The sequence below is a fragment of the Protopterus annectens genome, chromosome 2.part1 (assembly GCF_019279795.1).
Source record: "Protopterus annectens isolate FY-2018-M chromosome 2.part1, PAN1.0, whole genome shotgun sequence".
NCBI classification, from domain to species: Eukaryota; Metazoa; Chordata; order Ceratodontiformes; family Protopteridae; genus Protopterus; species Protopterus annectens.
Window position 1 is genome coordinate 401,865,231 of NC_056729.1, and position 19,090 is coordinate 401,884,320.

Below are 19,090 nucleotides of genomic sequence, written 5' to 3' on the forward strand. Positions count from 1 at the left end.
CTTAGAATGGTTTTAGTATAAGATGTATTTGTTAATGAGTCTTGTATTTAAAAAGAAGTATATAGCTTTAATAGTAGTATTAAAATTGTAGGGTCTCATGATTTGTTCACTATCCAAGGATCACTGTTTGCAGAACAAATTATATCTGAAGAAGTTTTAAAGAGTTTAAAATGAAAGCGCTTATACTTTTACTAAAGTAGTTTAAATTCAGCGGGTTTACGTTGGTTTACTCTGTCCAATTAAGTTTTTCTGTGGATTTTAGGTTGTTTTGTTCTGTTATTTTTGACATTTGTAACATGTTGTGCTTGTGTGTCATAGGAGTAGAGGGGGAGGGGGGCACTTTCTACCTTTCATAAGCAGGTCCTGCAAAGTTAGGGTCATGCTGCCACACCTCTGGAGTTGACAGCCTGACATACAGTGTTTGTAGGCACTCCTTGCAGTAAAGATGTAGATGCCCATGCATGGATAGAGGACTTGTTCAACTATGCTGACATTAACTCATTACAGCAGAGTGCTCCTCCAGGCATTTTTGCAGTTACATCCTACTGCGCGTCTAGATGTCAAATATTGCCTGTTCATATTTGAATCAATAATTCCAAACTCATGCTACATATAGGGTATCAGAATATTTTATCTTGAAGCATACATGCTGGCAAACACAATTGTATTGATATTTGACCTCTGTCAATGAGTATTTGTTAGAACTGTAAGGTGATGAGTTCAAGCCATACCCATTGGGAGTTAAAGGTAAACCATCAAAAGAGCTGTACTGGAGAGAATGAGTTAAGTTGGCCTCATAAGTGTATGATGCTTGCCAAGCAACCATACAGCATACTGGTTGCTGTGTGACATGTGGGAACACAGACGTGTTTTGGGTACATAACTGTACAGTACGACATGCCTTGCACATGTGGGCAGGTGGACACACATTGGCCAAAGGTGGTCAGTCTGCTGCAGTAGACCTCACAGCCATGTCATACAGATAGCCACCATTAATCTGTTGAACAACAGGATGGATGACTTGCTGTGAAATTTTCACCTACAATGGATCACCATTGCTGCACTGCTTGTTTCAGCAAGCCTTGACATCTATGTCACTGGTCAATGCACATTATAGTGTGACGCTGCAGCAGTGCTCCTAATCATCATCTTATCAGTTCCCTAATGACATACCTGAAACAGAAGGCATAATACATGCAAAAGCAAAATGAGTACCCAGGTTGCTAATCAAGGCATCTACCTGGAGAAGGGTATGTGAAGTCTACAGAGTCTTTCATGATGTGGGACAGCTATGTGGATGAACAAACAGGCTGTGTCCTGCCTCTCAACATGAGCTTCATAGTAACGTTTTGCATGTGATGACAGACAGAGTATCAGAATATGGTATCCTATGTGAGAGTGGTTTTAGTGAGACCAATATTAATAGTTGCCAGGCACGAGCAATTCTGTGGGCACTCCTGCTTTCCACAGACTTCACAAGGTAATTGTGTCCTTCCAGTACACACAACTAGGGTAGTGTCCAACTGAAGAAATACCTGTGTAAATTCCCCACCTTACCTTCACAGGGTATACATATTACACTTCCCAAACATGCTTGTCTGTGCTCTGTACAGACACCTTGGATGACTCTTTTCTTTGAGCATAATGAAAGTAACTGCAATACTTACTTGCACAAAGGACAACTAGCATGCAATGCCAAGCAGTGTCCCCAGATCTCTGAGTCATGTGATATGAAACACCATATGTTCATAAGTTCATAGGTAGGTACTAGGCTATCAGCCCAAGGGCCTAAGTAAGCCTAGCCAACAAGGTTCCCTAGCTTACGCCACCCAAGAAAGTTATTTTCCTGTGCCACTGTCAAGCAGAGCCACAGAAATTATCCCTGGGGTGTATTTCCTATTTCCCATCCACTCATCAAGATTTTTCTTGAAGAGTGCTAATGACGAATTTTGTTTGACATAGATGGTTAGCTTGTTCCAGAGTATAGGAAGTCTCTGGGACAGGAATCTATCCCTCCAGCATGTTCTGTTTATTGTGGTGACAAGGTTTAGGTCTCTAGAGCATATAGCTCGGAGGGAATGAGATTTCTTTAGGTGTAGCATGTCCAACAGCTCTGGGTTTAACATAGCTTTATATGTTAGGCAGAGATCTCCTCAGAGTAGGCAATATGCTACAGAGTAAAGCTGGAGTTTTTTAAGGTGGTCAGAATAGGGCATCTGTTTGAGGCCAGTAATCCTCTTTGTGAAGTACTTCTGTGGCCTTACCAGCTGCTGCAGATGTCTTGTGAGGTACATTCCAAAAGGGGCATTGTACTCTATAATGGGTCTAATGAGTGCTGAGTAGAGGGGAACAATGACCTCTTTTTTCCTGGATGAGATCCCTTTTGTGACGAGGTGTGCCACATAGAAGAATTCCCTGACTACTGTGGTGATGTGATTATCAAAGGAGAGACTACTGTACACCTGGGTCCCAAGGTCTCTTATCACATATTCGGCATTAAGTAGACTGCCGTTTATGTGGTAGTTCATGGGTACAGAGTTTTTACCAAAGGGGATGACAATGCACTTTTTGGCATTGAGCATGATGAAGGGAGTTAGCATGGATACAAGCAGTAACAATATCATAGACCTACTGACACTGGACCAAACACAGTTTGATTTGCTCAAGGCCAGATCATGCTAAGCTACCCTAACCACTGGACCTCACTGAGTGTTAAACTATGCAATGGATGAGAGGAATAGGACTCACTCCACCTGCCATGGCCTGACAAGGTGTTTGACAATATTAGGCCAGCAGGTCTTCCTGGAAACTGTGTATGTCTTGTACAGATTGTTATGTCAGCCGGTGGATATGCAAGTGTCTGATAGTCATATTCTGGGAAGATAGCATTTGGAGGCCTACACTACAATGATACCAGTCACCAATGGATTTCCTCAGACATCACTAATGGAGTACCCCATCTAGCCATTCCCTTCTCTGCAGTCATGGCCACTGTCAGTGACCTCTGACTGACTACATTAGCAGGTGATCGCATATTAGGAGCTGTCACTGAATCCCATACAGAATCAACAGTTATCCAGGATGGCCTGAGGCACACATTGAGTTGTTGTCAGAGCCACTGACAAATAGTAAATGGCAACAACTCCGCAATACTATCCTTTGGGAAGTCATCCTCCCCTGGAAAATATGGTATTGTCCACACACCACATACATTTGAGCCATTACTCATGCAGTTATGGACACAGAGAGTAATGTAGCCATTGACTTTCACTGGTCAGTAAGATGTGGGGATCCATTCAATTTTGTACAACCTATACAGAAATGTATGGCATGTAAGTCCCAGAGTGTCATTGCTATACCGAATTTGGTATTCATCACACTTGTCATTGAGCACAATGGCACCTTTGCTATGTCACTACACAGGCATATCTTAAAACTGTAGCAGCCACACAGGTCCCATGGGAAACCAATACACATTGTAGATAACATATTCTATGCAGTCCATGTCAAGACTGTATATGTGTAGTCTGTGTCCTACATGCTTTGGAGGGGATGCGTATGGCTACCATACAGGGAGTCGTCAGATCCCACTGTGTACCTCCCACATATCCAAGCCAGGAGTAACACATGTCTTACCTGTTCTACATACCTACACCATCACTGTGGTATAAATAGTACATGAGGGGAGACAGGTATGCAACACAGACACTACACCCTATATGTAACAACCCCCCCATGCATGTGAAGCACACATCTGTTGCAACAGACATCAAGTGCAATTTATACAACGGGATACAGAACAAGACATTCATAACTGGTGTAGGAAAAATGCCTCTAATGGACACAGGAAATTTGTAGATGGGTCATCTCCATCACCATAGCTTGTAGATGTGTTAGCTCCCGAAACCCTGGTGACACTTATCAAGGGCATCAGACCTTTTCACAGATCAGGGATGCATGAGTAGGCTGGATGATGCCATTGTCCTTGTTAGCCTATTGTACACATATGAACCTATGGAGCCATGCACCTATAGTGTTGTACCTTGCTGAAGACATATTTTTTCTGCACTGACATTCCGTCTTATGCTGTGACGTCTATGGGTTTATTGCCACCATGTATCCATAGGTGTCCTCTACAGACTCCTGAAACTAAAACGTAAACAAGTCCATGACACACCTTTTATTGTGTAAGTATACAGCCATTGCAACATCATACAACAAAAGGTATACACAATTATGTGGCTTACTCATTAAAAATGTCATCATACAGCATCTGTCAGTGACCAGTGCAAGTGGCATGGCAAAGCAACACTGCATTACTCAAGTACATACTAATTTATATAGTCACCATGTGGATCAACACATAGCTTTATTTCTCTGCATCAATGACGAGGATGACAGGGATGTGGCACAGGTATCATCACTTGCACAGGGTGTTGTGTGAGGGTGCAGGAGGGCTAGGCTAACCCAACAGGTTGAAAGCATGTGTGAGTCAGGAAGGGAAGCAGGCAAGATGGACCATAGAAATGTGCCATGGTGTCTGTAGGTCACCTGGATTTGCCAGTGGTGTGTGAGTGTGTGCATGAACACAGTCAAGCTCAGTGATAGCCCTACATGTGTGTTTGTTGGACAGCTTTGAATCATATATGGTAGAGCTAACAGTTCAACATCTCCACCCCCGAACATGGGAACTGGCTCTGCCAGGAGTTGCAGTGGCACCTCCATGCCCCAGGTCAGAAGCAATCCTAGTACCCACCGGCAACTGCTGTCTGCTGGGACTGTCTAATTCACGGGAATGCCCAAGATAACGAGACCATGGCCTGTCATGTGTTGTTGTGGACAGCACACTCCCCTCTGCAGAGCTGGATGTAGTGCCACTATGGGAGCATGATTGTGCATGGCCATGAGGACTCTCAGCAGATGGAGTTGCTGACCTATGTCTACAAGTCTGACACCCAACACCAAACAGACATTCCAGCACAGACAATGTGTGTTCCAAGACATATATTCTGCGATCTGTCTCAGACCACCTTCTTTCTACTGTCTCAGTGATCTGATCCAGGGTGTCAACAATGTGGTTGTCACGGACGTCAGACTGTGCTGCATCCATAACTCTGAGTATACTTCTGGAGTTCCTTTCAGAATGTGCCTATGTATCCATGATGGCCTGAAACATACGCTGAGTGACCTTTGTGTGACACATGCAACAGGTGGTGGAAGGACAGCAGGCCTTCTACGAGTACCCCTATCAATCTAGCTGTGTGGAACCTCACCAGCCCTCTGGCTATGGCCAGTGTCTACACTCACTAGAGCCATAGTTGACACACTTTCCTGTTCAATGTCCCCATCCTCTGACTGTCAATATCTGTGGCCTACAGGTGTAGGCATACTGACTGTGTGCGGGGACAATGAAGGCAGAAGAGGGATGTTAACCTCTGGAACAGATTCAGCCCCTGAAAACCCCCTCCTGTGTCTCACTCTTGCCACCATCATCATCATCAGAGTCAGAAGACACATGGAACATCTGGTTGCGTAGGGGACAGAGACCAAGCCCCTGGTCACCTGTGATAAGAAAGGGAAAAGCAGTACATTAATACCTGTGCTATTATGCTCTGCAGTACTATGTTGCAATATATGCAGATCTGTGTACACTGTTATCACAAATACAGACCTGCTTAAAACCCAAACTCATATAGTTGGACATAAGAACACTACTCTTCCCAAAAACAGCTGTAGTTACCTGTAAATAAAAACTCTTCAAATAGCAATCTCATCAGCAGCAATGAGGTACGCTGTTGACATTTGTGAAGACTCTGCACAGTTGACACATATGGCAATCTGTAACGTCCTGACAATACTGCCACATCTATCAGTGTGGTCACCCCTACAAGGCATAGGTATGACTCTAGCATGTGTACAGTCAGAAAATATCTGTGCAGTTGGAAATCATGCCAACAGTACAGCAATCCAGGCAGCAGGCCTGGGATGATACTTTAGGGAATACATTGCTGTAAATCTACATCTGTAACAAAACAGTGTAGTGCTTACCAGGAGGAGGACCACACCTTGTCCAAAACTTGACAGGCCTGTGAAAAGTTGAGGGGGAAATAATGTAAGCACCAGAGCATGCTGCACTAAAACAAGGTAATACATCCATATAGCTCACATTTATCGTAGCTACTGTGTTAATTCTTATGTTGGTCAAAATCTGAGCATGAGATTCAAACTGCAGTTAAACCCCCCCAAAGAACAAAGACCCGACACCCACATAAAAGTATATACACCCTGACACACTGAATGCTACAGTATTCCAATGCTGACCAAACTAAGTTTACCTGGATGCTCCTCTGCTGTGGCAACTGTGGCACCCACATCAACAATGCACAGTGTGATGGATGCCAGTGAGCTATCATGTGTTCCTAGGTTCACCAGGAATTCCTCAGTGGCTGAGAGCAGTTGCTCTGCTGCAGGCCCTCCACCTGTGACACCACGATCCCTGTCCACATCTGCTGCTCTTCTGTGTGCAGCATTAATCATGTCTGTTGAATGGTGTCGAACCTGCTCATATGTCTTGCTCTGATGACCTATGGTATTCATGTCACGGACAAGGTCAGCCCACAGTGTTGCCCACTGTTTACTGTTTTGCCTCCCCCTGGACAGTAGGAGTTCATGGTATTGATGGAAGTCTTCCAGTTTTATATCATTCTCTGTATCTGTGAAAGGGGCATGTCATCTGAGAGACATGTTTCCTGAAAGACAACAAAAGTGAATACATGTCAGGATCACATATGTGGATGTATATAATGTAGAGATACAAGAACATAATGCCTAGCAGTATCTACTGCTTGATCCCACATGTCATATTCCACAGTGTGCAAACATACTAAGCTTGTGGATACAACTAAGATACTAGTGATAGCTATTCCTGTGTGTCCTATGACAGATACTGCTGTATGATCATACACCCAACACTGGAGTCCATTGTAGTGTGCCCCTAGGGGCAACCCCCCAATAATATGTCAAAACAACAGTGTCAAACAAATATCAGTGTGCTATTACAACCACTATAAAGGGACAGTCCCATGAGACCAGTGTGCCACATTGTCAAAAAATGTTCCACCCTTGATGTATCGTACGCCCTTTGTACGTGTAACAAATCTGGAGATCAGTGACATGTCATTATCACAGTTCTAAGAAAAGCTTAATGCTGTAATCCCTATTCCCCCTAAGTATATTCACACATATGCATTCTGTTGTAAACAAAAAGATTACATACCTGATGGAGTACAATACTCCTCTGTTGATATGTGCAGGTATATAACGCTTTTGGCAATGCGTTTACTGTGTGAAGAAATTCTCATACAGACTGGTTCCCCATAGCCAGCTGTTTGCCTTTTTAACATGCTTTTCATTAGCAGGTGATTGCCTCTTAACCAATCTGTAGTTCTGACACGGTCCAGAGAACAGCCCTGCAATACCAGGCTGCAACTCTTACCACACTTTTCGTCCACCAAACCAGGACCGAAACACTAAAGGTGGAGGAGTGTCCATATTCACCAAGGATATTCATAACACCAGGCTAGTTGCCCAACACAATGCTTCTGAAATTCTCCAAGTGCAACTAACACTAGGTAAGACTGCAATCTAAATTGTAGCTTGCTACATATCCCCTACCATGCCATAAGATTCTCACTACACCTATCTAAACATACTGGAAAATATTAAGATGCAACCATACACCCTAATAATGGGTTATTTCAACTACCCTGCCATTAACTGGGAAAACTACTCATGTACCAACACCTTTGCCCAACGGTTCTTGGAATTCATAAATTCCAACGCCATGGATCAACTAATCCTTAGTCCACCAGGGGCTCCAATATCATAGACCTGGTCATTACCAACATGGGAAAATTGATGCTCCACACATATGGTCACCCTCTCATTGGTCAGGTCTGATCATAAGCTAATCACCCTTGACATCCACATCCCACCCCCATCCCTCAGTAAGGAAACCTCCGTAAAAAAACTTTTCCAAAGCCAACTTCATGCTACTCAAGTCAGAAGTGACAAACTTCACGACACCCATGCAGATGGCAACTGAAAGATCGGCTGCTGAATCCTACACTAAGGCACTGTATGAGCACATCCACTCGTGCATGATTCGTGCCATGCCCAATAGAACCAAGCCACTCTCCTCCAAAAAAAGGAAGCCAATCTGGTGGCCCCTTTCCATAAACAAACTTTACAACAAAAAGAAGAAACTGTTGCAAAAAAGAGGAAAATCCCTGGATGCAAAAAACTCCCTTACCAACCTCAGTAAGAAGCTGAGATCCCTCATAAAATCCTCCAAAGCTAGTTATGAAAATAAACTTGCCAAAGATTCCAAAGACAACCACAAGGCATTCTATAGTTATGTCAGGAATCTAAATGGCAATGCTCAGATCTTCTCTGAGCTACAACAGAATGGTATTAAATATACTGACTCCAAGGATATTGACAATATCCTGGCAGATCGATTCAGTGCAAACCCCCCTCTCACCCCCTAAAGGGCCCATCTGAATACTGAAATATTGCCAAATTCTGGTAATAACGGCCACACAGTTAAAAAACACACTCTCCAAAGCTAAGAATACAGCATCCATGGGACCAAATGACATCCCAGGATGTGCACTACATGAACTACAAAATGAACTGGCACCTCACCTAAGTGTCATGTTTAATCAAAGCATCACCTCAGGCTTTGTGCCCACTGAGTGGTGCACAGCTACAGTTATCCCACTCCACAAGGGGGGATCCACCTTGGATCCCGGGAACTACTGCCCCATCAGTCTGACAAGCTTGATCTGCAAGGCCATGGAAAGTATTATCATGAAACTTATAGACAAACACATTGGCAACCTTCAAACACTGGACCCCACCCAGTTTGGGTTCATGAAGGGCAGATCTTGTTTCCTGAACCTGATTGACGTCTTCAAATCAGTCTCCAGAGCCATGAACAAGGGTAAAGTGGTCCACACAGCCTATCTGGACCTTGCCGAGGCCTTTGACACCATCCCCTACTCTGGAATCATAGATAAACTTACTAAGCTGGGCATTAATCCCTATGTCACTCGATGGGTTGCCAACTGGCTTGCTGACAGAATCCACAATGTAGAAGTAGCCGACTCCAAATCTAGCTCCAGACAAGTGATGAGTGGAGCACCTCAGGGTTCAGTCCTTGGACCGCACTTGTTTGACATCTACTTCTCTGAAATACAGGCCAACACTAAGAGACTCTGGCTAACAAAGTTCACAGATGACTGCAAACTGGGAGCCATTATTGAATCCCTAAATGATGTGGAACTTCTACAAAAGGGCCTTACAGAAACAGATGCTTGGTGCCAGAGCCATGGGCTCAAGCTCAATGCCAAGAAATGTATAGTTATCCCCTTTAGGAAAAAACATGTACCTGTGAATCACCACGTAGGTGGCAGTACACTAAACACCGAAAATGTAATGAGACTTAGGGATTCAGGTGGACAGTGGTCTCACCTTCAATAACCACATTGCCACAACAGTCAGGAAATCCTTCTATGTGGCACACCTCATCACTAAGGGCTTTTCATCCAGAAAAAAAGAGGTCATTGTCCCACTGTACTCATCCCTCAATAGACCCGTTATAAAATACAACTCCCCGTTTGGTATGTACCTCTCAAGACATCTGCAACAACTGGAAAGGCCACAGAAATACCTCACTAAAAGAATCACAGGCCTAAAGCAGATGCCCTATGCTGACCACCTAAAAAAACTCCATCTATACTCTGTCGCATATCGTCTACTCAGAGGCGATCTCTGCTTAACATACAAGGCCATGTCAAACCCAGAGTTGTTGGACATGTTACACTTAAAGAAATCCCAATCCCTCAGACACACATGCTCCAGGGATCTAAACCTTGTCATCACAATGAACAAAACATGCTGGAGGGATGGGTTCCTGACCCAGTGACTCCCCAGATTCTGGAATAGACTGCCCATACATGTCAAGCAGAGTGCCTCTTTGGCCCTCTTCAAAAGGAACCATGATGATTGGCTGGGAGATAAGAAATTCACCCCGGGGATCACATCAGTTGCCCTGCTAGACAGGTGTCCAGGGAAGTAAATACTGTGGGAAGAAATAGCCAGGGAATGTTATGGTTAGCTTTGTATAGGCCCTAGGGCCGATAGCCTAGTACCAACCTATGAACCTATGAACCTAATTGCAGCCAACACAGCTGATTTTCAGTATCATCAGCCAATGACATGCAACAACTGAACAAGATATAAGGCCTTCATGTAGATTAAAAGCCCTTTCTGATATGTTGTGCTGGACATTACTAGGGTGAGAAAACTACGCCATCACAGAGGGTAAGTCTGTAGCTGATACTTTTACATACAGATGTGTGTGCTACAGGTTGCAGCTGCTGCTGCAGGCAATAGACATTAGCAGAGAGTGTGAACAGTCTGGAGGACAATAAGCTTCAAGAGTAACTGTGGGAGCTGTGTCAGCCTTGTTGTAGAGCCAAAACTAGAGTGAGGGTACCCCTTCCACACAAATTAAGGCATGTGTTTAAGGTAAATATGTTAGGCAATGGTATGACTAGCAGCATAGGGGGGCAAATATAACATTAAGTCAACCATTTGGGCAACTGTCAGGCCATGTGTTACAGTCTGGCACTCATTGGGAACATGTATGCTGGCAGTCCTTGTTACTAGCAGGGGCTTCATATGTGTATGTTAGTTGTGCAGCTGTGCTAATCTGTAATGTGATTATGAAAGAATTGTCTGCTGCACTCTGATATTAGTGGGCCTCATTTGCATTACCTGAGTTAAAATCCTGTGCGAATGCATATTAATGCATGACCTGACAATTTATGCACTTATAATGTTGCTATAGGGATATGTGAAGTGTGTTCCTATCTACAGGTCTATGACTTCCATCATTAAAAATCAGACATTTGATTTAGAATGCATTGTGTGAATAAATAGTCCATGACTCAGTCATCAATTGCTGGCTTCACAATAATATAATTTAAATGCTACACACTACTGGATTTGAACCCAAGACTGTGTGTGGCAAAAATTATTAACTGCACAGCATTTAACAGACTGAGCTACTGAGTCACTGTTACAACAGTTGTATTTGTCAAGATAAGAGTGCACACATACAGGCGGTGATATACCTTTTTTACATCCATCATTATAGGAATGGTTTTATATGGATGTATTTCTCCACCAGAGGCCCAGTTGAACATATCTGTTGCCATTAATGTTTTAGCAGGTGTATATTTATTATTTATTTAAAATTTTTTTTACCAGGAAAATCCAACTTGGAACAGAGCCACTTTTCAGAGGAAGCCCAGGGAGAAATGCTCCAGATGTATGTCTTTGCAATGTGAGAGGAAACCAGAGTAACCAGAGAAAACCCACACTAACACAGGGAGGACATGCAGACTCTGCACAGAAGGCACTCCAGCTGAAAATCGAACCAGAGAACCTCTTGCTGTGAGGTGACAAACCTATGGCTGTACCACTGCGCAGTCCAAATATGAGGTCACTGGCTGCTATTTCTAATGTTTTTCTAAATCAAAAAATCTTTAAAGAAAAAAAATGGGAAGATAGGAAAGTGGTGAAATGGGATGTAATCAGTGGGAAAAACATAGTGAAAGGTAGGTAGTTATGTGCAGTAAGGGTGTAGGAAAGAACCATAGCTATCCATTTCTTGTACAGCAACAACTGTGCACTTTGACAGAATTTGTCAGTGACTTTGGACTCTCACCCCCAGAGAGAGGAGTGAGGACAACATAACTGCATTTTCAAGCCAATTGGACCAAATTATGTGTGTCCAGTGGACACGTGTGCAAAGTGGAGAGCTATGTATGGAATGATATCATTTTTTGGACAGGTGCCCATTTTTTTATTAAGGTGAAAGTGGAATGTTAGGGAAGGGACATAAGTACATGTGGGGGAGGTAAGTTGGGTATGTAAGGAAACTTTTGCAGACAAGCATGACAGACAAGAAAGCAACAGGGGTGGTGTACGACATAAGGGGGGGTGAACACTTTGGATGGAAAGGGTGTTGTGGAATCTCAGTCTCATGTGCCTCCACAAGGTAGCTTGAATCAGGTCCCTACCCATGGGACAGTTGGCACTACTCTGTCACTGCCCTGGGGGTGGCAGTGGTGGAGGCTGGGCTCCAGGATGAGCCTGCCCTACCAAGGTGGCTGGCGTGCTCTCCATCTGGTGCAGGTACATGATCCTGCACATCAAATTCATGGTGCATAATCCTGCACACTAAAAATGGCAGTTCATCACGGGTGACAACTTCTTTTCCATCACCGCTCCCTGAGTGTGGCCCAGCCCCGCCCCGTGGGGCGGAACTACCTGAAGCCACAGGTAGGGCAGGAACCAACCTATCTTGATGCACTGTAGTAAATTATTTATAACAATAAGTTAAGGTTAGTAATAACCAAACCAATGTTACTATTTATATAATGGAACGTGATATTGATTAATCCAAATACATATTAAGGTATATTATGTGGAACACAACGTTAAATAACATAACAGTAAGTATGTTAACAGCAAGTTAGTATGAAATAACCTATAAGGCCAACAAAACAATTTAACAAAATATATTAATATTAAAGGATAATAATAAATAACAATAATAAATTAAAGAAGATAAAGGGTGGGGAGAGAGAGAAAAACAGATGTCGCAGATGATATCTCTAAAAAGACTGCTAATACATAGTTTTACAGGTGTGCAGTGTCAGTTGCAAGTACAGTGACCACAATTCCTCTATAGATGATGTAGCATGTACACACCTCTCAAGCTGTTAGCATGGGACAGTATGAGCCAAGCACTAACAAACGCAGGTACACAACTACATGGAACTGTTTCACATAATGTGTACATATATGACTACCAAGGTGTTCTGTAAATGGATTCGACAATATATTGCATTCAAGGTAATCATTTATCTGCTAATTATGGACCAGACAGATTGGGCATTTTTAATTACATTACGAAAAATCGTGAAAGTTGAGAGGTGTATTTGTGTACATAGACAGCCATCATGTCTTAGTTGGCAGGCATGGGATCATAACCCAAAAGCTGTGACTGCAGGGGGGCATCTGCAAATAATGTAACAATTAACTTCAGCAACTTAGAACAGACATGCAATGAATATAGCTGTACTGCAAGTATTAAGATACATTTTGTTATGAGACCACAATCATGCTTTACACTTTACTGGTATTGCTGCTACGTATCTGTGATGTATACACACAATATCTGCCCATAAAGTGGAAAACCGCACCCATATACTTTTAGTTCCTGGAATGGGAGGAAAAGAGAGCATTATGTGACTGAAAGTGGCCGAGAGACAGCCTTGAATCATACTGTGTGTTGTGCAATACATTTTTCAAGCAATTACTTCTGCATTCTACAGTTATCACAGTTTTACAGTTGACTGCAGTGACATTAGAACAGACATGCAATGAATACAGCCCTACTCCTAATATTTAGACACATTTTGTTATGAAACCACAATCCTGCTTTACACTTTGTTGGTATGGCTGCTAAGTATCTGTAAAGTATACACAAGATATCGGCCCATAAAGTGGGCTACCTCACCCATATGTTTTTTTGTTTCTGGAGTGGGAGGAAAAAGAGAGCATTATGTGACTGAAAGTGACCAGGAGACAACCGTGAACCATACTGAGGGTTACGTAATACATTTTTCAAGCAATTACTTTTGCATTCCACAGTTATTGTAGTTTTACAGATAACTGCAGCAACATTACAATAGTCATGCAATGCATACAGCTCTACTGCAATTATGTTATGACACCACAGTCCTGATTTACACCTTATTGCTTACCGTTACTGGTATCGCTTATTGGTTATTGCACTACAGTTTTAGTGTTTATTTATTGCAGTACAGTTTTTATTGTTTATTTTTTATTGCACTACAGTTTTTATTGTTTATTCTTTATTGCACTACAGTTATTATAATATATCTGTACTTACCACTTTCACAGCACATCCTGGCCAAGCGCCCAGCACAGGACTGCATGTTGTGAGCCCTCTCAGCTGCAGCTGTTGGGAGAGAAGCACACCATTATGCATACCAGTTTTGCACAGATTCAGCTTGTATTTTAGTAAAGTAGTGACAGAAATACTTACATGTGTCTGGGGCATGCCCAGCCCTGACATCTTGGACCCATGTGTCCACATTTCCCCTCTTTCTATGCTTCAGGATATCATAGTGGTGATGACACTGCTCACCAGTGCGGGAGATACAAGTAGCACTGGTAAGTTCCCTGGCCAACCAATCCCAGGCCACCCTGCTAACCACACTGCAACAGCTTAGGTTCATAATTGTGTACCAGGAGCTAAACACCCTGGACTCCAGCACACCCCATCTCTGCACCCAAAAGCTCGCATCCTATCCAACACTGCCTAGCATACCAACAGTTAGACAGACTCCAACAAATGGTACAGAATTCCGGCCTATTGGTCTTAATATATGCTGATCATACTGCAACATTCAAAAAAGTGCCGCATTGCTTAGCATTGCACAAATCTGCTTAGCATTGTGCAAACTCTCACAACCGTGTTTTACCAAAGATTAGCAATGAACAACAGTTGGAGCCATTAACCATGGTTAAGCAGTGCTTACTACCATGCAGCTCTTGTAAATCTAAAAATGTTGTTTTTAAATTAAACAAAAAATTAAATTACATTAAGAAATGGTATGAGTTCTAGGGACTTGAACCCAGAAACTATTAAGCTTTAGGCCATGACTCTACTCATTTAGCTATTTGATTAGTATGCAAACTACTATACCTTCACATATACTACTAAGCTACCTGTTAGCATTGCTAAACATTGCACTGTGCTATTCAAATGGGCTTAAACATAACTAGAAATAAATAATTACATCTGGTTCTATTTTTAGATGTCTGGCAGGTGTCAATAGTGTATGTGTAAGCATGGCTCAGCTCTGCTCCGCTCCATGCTGCTTCGTGCAAACAGACAAAATAAAAAAGAAAACTATAATAATTAATTACATGCAGTTTCTATTTTTAGATATCTAGCAGGTGTCAGCTATATATATCTAAGTACAGCTTGGCATCATTGTGCTCTGTGTTGCACCATGAAAACCGACATTAAAAAAATGTAGGAAATTAAAACACAAAATATTAATTCACAGCACATTTCAACAGTAGCAGGGTACATTACAGGGAGTCTCACCCTGTACATAACAGCTGTACAGGAATTCCCTGGACAATCCACAACCATGGGATAGCCTCTACACTTCTGCCTACATGGATTCAATATCCCTGTATCCCTGTTACTATGTTCTTCCTCAGCAGCATCCCATGATTAATATGCATGGTGCACTGCCAAGAGGGAACCGTGGTCTTGTACATGGACACATTCAGTGTAGGCTCTGCATGGAGCATACACAGATTTTATTGAATCCTGGCATGTGTCTTTAAATGTACAGGTTGAATTTGGCAAATGAGTAATATGCCTTTTAGTGTATTGCAATGTGGAGTGTGGGAATATTCTCACAGAGTCCTAAAGTCAAAAGCTACTATGTGTCTGTTAGATAAAGAAGTCTTAATTTGTAATTACTAGGGTATAATATGAACTATACTAGTGGGCTAAAATCAGAAAGTTAGTTCTTCACCCTGGAGGGTCATTTGAAGAAAGATCGTGGAAATGTGGATTTGGGCTAAGCTGTGGAGTGAACATTGAGGTGGTCCCTCTTTATAGAGTTACATGCTAGATCTAGGAAAGTCCTGCAGCCTTGGACATTCTTTTTTCAAAAGACAGCCTGTATCCTAGAGGGGACATGTAGAGTGAATGCTGTTGGTGTGAACTAAGCAAATGTACTTTATTTGATTTGTTTTGAACTGGAAACCAGAATGGAAGTTATTTTGATTTATTGGGATATCAGAATTATTGAAGTGATAACTAATGCATATTTTATATAAAACATGCACACACACACACACACACACACACACACACACACACACACACACACACACACACACACATACATGTATATTGTACAAAATAGTCTCACAAGACAGATTAAATAAATGGCATGATCAATAAAAATCCCACTGTAGGCTTGAAGAACTTTTAATGGAACTAGAAATATCCTGATCTGTTGAAAGTAGAAAGCATTGCAGAATCAAATGAAAATTTAGCAATTATGAAGACTGTTTAGATTCATGAGAAAATGGCTACTCAGTCAGGCATATCATGCAGCATTGATAATAATGGATTGTTCTGACTACTTCATTAGCAACAGTCTACATTTCAGTTATGGGGATAGCACATGGCTCTGGAGGACAAGGCTGACAATCTAAAGCATACAAATTTGTTTATTACCCAAAAAGGTGAACTCAGAGGTTTGCTCTCAAACAAAATGCCATCAGATTACATTGAAAAAACAGATATTGTTTAAAGAAATTGTAAAAGGAAAAAACTTCAAAGACCAATGCACGTTAGGTTCAAGCAAGGCACCCTTTATTACTTGCAGCAAGAAGACAAAGCATGTAGGTACAGGATTTGTCTGGCTCTTTGGTGATCAGTATATTATTCTTATGCAGTTCTCTTCATGTCATACAGAAAATGTTACTATTCTATTGCTGACATAGTTGGACACAGCTTTCTGTATGTTTCACAGAAAATGTTACCAGACTTATTGCTGACATAGTCAGATTATTTGCTATCTTGCAAAAACATTTTGAGAAAAACAACCTGGCCTTGAGCTTATTTTAGCCCACCTTAACTTTTCAATTCTTCAATTGTACAATTCTAATACATCTGTTACATTTTATCTAGATTCAAGGTACATTTCTAGCTTTGGTAGAGTTAATGCTGACTATGGTTTATACTTTCAAGCATCTATTGTTTTCTTTATCAAAGCTTCTAGCGGCTGCATATTTTCTAATGGCATAAGCAGAAACAAAATATCTCCTTGTTAAGTTTCATGACATTAGCAGAAATGAAATGTCTCTTGTTAAGTTTCTAATAGCTGTGCAGATTCATGCAGTGTGAACAGAATAAATGTATTAACCCTTTTAAACCTCGAATGCACTAAGCATGCATATTACTATTATATATTTTTCTAACATTTCCCCCCTTTTAATACTTTTATTCTACTTTCAAGATAAGCATAAACAGTTTTTTCTTCCCCTAACCTCTTCCTGCTCAGGATTTGCAGTTAAGAGAGTCATTCAGTTTAAGCTCATGAAAGCATTTTCAGTTTTTTAGCAATTCTTCAAGTTCAGCATCTTGGTATAAGATTTCTGAAACTGAAATGTCTACAAAATTTTTAATCAGTCTTTTTATGCAGGGGATGCAGCAGCACACACATACCACCAGTAGGATTATTCCTACACAGATGGCAATCAGAATGTTTATCAGGATGCTGCCCCAACCCCTAAACAATTTCTGGAAAACGTCCATCAATGGATTTGGTCCTGGCTTGGTCATAGCTGACACCTGCTGAATCACATCAGGATGGTTGTCTATCTCGTGTTTGTGGTCAGGAATATATGAACAGCACTCCTCCAGGATTAAAGCACATGTACCTCCTCTCACTGCTAGGGTGAAGTCAAGAGCCATGCGATTTTGATGCACCACCGTTCTCATGGCAGTCAGTTCATCAGTCACCAATTCTAGGACAGAAAAGGTTGCATTGCTCATTATTTTGAGAAGCTTAGACAATTTTCTCAGTTCCCAGATTGATTTTGTTGCTCCATATGCTGGCAGTACACCTGCCCATGATATAACAGTATCACTCAAGTCCATGTGTGACAGTCCATTGTTCCCTAAGCCCACATCATGATGGTTTTTCCAGCGCGCATTGATTTGCCCCACTGGATTGATAGGCTTCTTGATTTCTCGAACATTCCGAATTTTCCCTTGAGGTAAAACTGCTATGTGTCATATGGCCAGAACCAGGTACCCCAAAAAACAACTGCCGGACCAATTCTCAGGTAGCCATTTATATGCTTTTCTACCACATATAAAGTAACAATCTTCTACTTTAGTAGTAACTTTACTTTACCCTGACTCTGCATGAAACATTTTTTTGTCGATTATAGACAGTTGCTTATAGAGGTCAGCATTATGTTTTACTTCTTCAATTGTCCTATGCATCAGTTCAACAAATGTATCATAGCTCGTGTTGCAATAGGATCTGATGTTATCAGGTTTAGTGTAACATCTATAGGGAACAGTCACATTGCAATTGCTCCAACCCACCTTCACTGTACCATTCTTATAAAAACACACAGTTCCCTTCTGTCAAACAGACAAGTGCAATGCTACTTTATCTTGTGATGTGACATCTGATGTATCATGAATTAGGTTTTTTCAGGTCTTGTTGGCTCCTAGGGGAACTGAAGTTAACAGTAACCCCCCATATGCTGTTGGTAAAGCTGTGCAAATCTACCAATTCGAAACATTGAAGGTTTCAGCATACACATATTTGATTGCCTGGTAAGTGTTAAAGTTCGGGTGCCACTCTGCATGCTTGTTCAGTTCAATTTGTGTGGCTGAGAAAAGGAATGGCCACAACAAAAAGATTATAGTCAACAGGATGGTTATGCAATACTTTTGTGGAAATGGTTGTTCTGCATTTCTGTTTTCTCCGTCTCTTCCAAGTAGGTGTATTTGGATCTTACTGGATTCCATCATTTTTACTTTGGACACGTGCTCTTACTCTCTGCCCTAATAGGACCTTCAGCACCGATGGTTTCTTCACTGGGGTTGAGATGGATAAGTCCTATTGATCTGACCCCCCTTTGTAGCCAGACTTTGGTCTGAGGGCCCCAATGGAGAGGTAAGATTTTTGTCCAACTCAAAGTTCTTAACCAGCTTGCAATGCATCAGGTGTATCCACAAAGCTCGTTCTGCTATCTTGACTGCAGTGGGTGTTGAAGGAAGCACCTGGTAGGGACCTTCCCACCTTATTGATGCCCAGTGTTTTCACTTGACGACTTTGATCCACACCCTGTCTCCTGGCGTCACTGC